At 33.2% G+C, this 2,772-nt stretch overlaps 1 long non-coding RNA gene across 1 annotated transcript; it reads right to left on the bottom strand.

Moving 5' to 3' along the window:
• Positions 1-1,255: 1,255 nt before the first annotated feature.
• On the bottom strand, positions 1,256-2,026 carry LOC135194574 (uncharacterized). The gene is made up of 3 exons (XR_010309848.1): positions 1,958-2,026; positions 1,590-1,715; positions 1,256-1,382 (listed from the first exon to the last, which is right to left on the bottom strand). It is a non-coding gene; the product is annotated as an uncharacterized LOC135194574 (long non-coding RNA).
• Positions 2,027-2,772: the final 746 nt, after the last annotated feature.

The following is a 2,772-nucleotide window of genomic DNA, read 5'->3' as shown; positions in this document are numbered from 1 at the left end:
TTGTATTGAATAATATGCCTTCTTTATCAATGTATTTTTTACAAATTATTTGAATTTATCAAACGGCAAAGTTAAAAATGTCTGTGGAATTTTATTATAGAATACCTTGCCCCAAGAAGGATTTATTGACTTGACTAGAGAAGTGACCTTGCCGTTAAAAGTTTATTCTTACTTCTTGTGCACATAGAATGATTATCACAGATTTTATCAGTGATCAATGTTACTATGAATATACATAATGTTGTTGTAAATATATTGTGACGCAATGCTTTGTTAAAAACATCCCGAAGAGTCTCTAGCTCCAAGATTATAAATAGACCGGACTGCTCTCTTTTGTAAAATAAAAACAGATTCAATATCTGCATTGTTACCTCAATGTATTATGTCATATGACATAACACTGTGAAAATAACCAAAATATACTGAACGAGCGGTGTCAATATCAGTTAAGTTTTCTAACTTTTCTGACCACATATGCTGCGGAGCTGAGTCTTCCTATCAGGGACGATAAATGAGGACTCCACTGAAGTCCGGAATCCAATTCTATTCCCAAAAACACCGTAGTATTGGCTACATCACGGCCACTGTTTAAAGATATATTATAATTTTGCCTTCTAACATTGGGTAGGGTAAAAGCTACACATTTTGTTTTTTGAGCATTCAAAACTAACTTATTCATTATTATGTTTTTTTGTATTTGTGAGTTTTAAAATAATCAAATGCTTGAACTTTAATTAGATCAGTCTGGTCAAAGGTCATTATTTTTCCATCTATAATTCTATTTACATTTTTACACCAACTGTGAATTATTATATTTATTGCTAGATTACTAATATAATCAATTAATGAGCCTTTATGCTTTTCACAAGATATTACATTAAAGTTGCGATTACAATCAATAAAAAATCTCATTTTCTCTATTGGACAATATGATTCAGGAGCCACACGCAAACAAGCCACAATCATATAATACATTTCATCTTATAACTTTACAATTTTTTCACAAACATCAGTTCCATACAATGCAGCCTAAAAGAAGAACCTAAAAATATACATAATTCTAATTATGAGTAAGAACTATTCTTCATTATAACTTCTTACTCATAATTCTATCTATAAGTATGTAAGTCATTAACTATAATATTAGTAAAAATGCCTAATTGTGAGGCTCATTTAAGGATCAGGTTGTAATTTGGTTCAGAGATGTACTTAATGTTGGAATATTAAATAAAAATCTAAGAATAATTCTGAAAAACCAATTTGCTGTTGTTTGCAAGTACCTTCACCCTGATCATCCTTTGTTGTTGGGGCAGTTGATGGCTGCATTACATTAAGCATATGTTCAATAGCATCAGTTTCCATGGGTTGCAGCTGAGATGAACCTGAAAGTATAAATAGTGGAATGTAAAATTAGCTTGCAAGACTAATCAAGTGAGACGCCATCATGGTATACTGTATTAGTAATACTAAATTGGTTAATACTTTTATAATACTAAAGGTAAACTTAATAATACTTTAGTCCAAGTATATTAATAAGTAGGCCAAATAATAATATTATCTTATACAAAAAATACAACATAAAAACTTACCAATATTTAGCATTGGAACTGCATTAGCTGTGAGTCTGTGGCTTTGTGAACAGTAACATTCTTCAAAGTGGCGATAGCATATTCGAATTTGGTTATAAATGTAAATGTCTCCTTTGTTTTGAATATCTTCAGCGAGGACAGATTTCCATACATTAAATTTTTCTAGATATGGGTATTGTGGTTTAGGAAATCGATGCAATGGACCTGCGATAAATATATATATATATATATAGATAAAAGATATTTGATTTTGCTCGAAGGTTTACATATCCTCAAATGTACTATGAAGTTCATCAAATGAAACCAGTGGTAGGAACTGGACCAGTATTGTACCCAAACATAAACCAATGTAATTTTAAATTACTCACCATCGTTTTTACAACCAAAATGACACTTGAATCGGGAGTTTGATGACATTTTCACAAATCAAATAAAAGTTAGCGCGATGCAAAACGAACTACATAGCTAATATAGGCCCCGTGCATATCGCGATCCGCCTACTGTTGCGCCATCTCGCGGAACAGTGGTGACTGGTGACAATACCTAGATGCCCAGCTGACTGGCGCTTCCCAAGTAGTATATATGGACGCTCGGCCGTGCTGCCATCTAGTTTCAATGTATGTAACAAATCAAAACAAAACTATATCCATGGGCGTTCGCCGTGCTGCCATCTGTTGTCAATATATGTAACAAATTGAATAAAACTTATAATCTGTAAAGCGACCTCTATCAGCTAATTTGGGACTTAATAATACAGGAAATATTATTATCTACTCTTAGCAATAAAGTAAGTAAAATGTAGAATAATAAATTGTAATTCATATTTTAGAATCAATCTTAGATAATAATAATGCCGGCCATACACGCTACGGTCTGCCGGAAAGGTCCACCTGAGCAAGTATGCCTGCGCAGGTCAACCGCACATTGGTAGCGTGTATGGGGACATTCCGGTGTACCGGAGCGGTCCGGTCTTCAGTTCTTTTTGCGATGGCATCGAATGAGGACGATGACGCGCTGGCATTGCTAGGCCTTGCTTTAATTTTGAAGATAAAAGATACAAAAACAGTGAAAAGGAAGCGAAAAAAGTTGTGTAAGCATTGGTTATTGAAAAGGAAAACATATAGTCATGTTAATTTATTGAATGAATTAAAATTTGAACCAGAAGGTTTTAAAAACTATCTCC

Source organism: Vanessa tameamea, chromosome W (genome assembly GCF_037043105.1).
Source record: "Vanessa tameamea isolate UH-Manoa-2023 chromosome W, ilVanTame1 primary haplotype, whole genome shotgun sequence".
NCBI classification, from domain to species: Eukaryota; Metazoa; Arthropoda; class Insecta; order Lepidoptera; family Nymphalidae; genus Vanessa; species Vanessa tameamea.
This window is presented reverse-complemented; position numbering and strand designations above follow the sequence as displayed.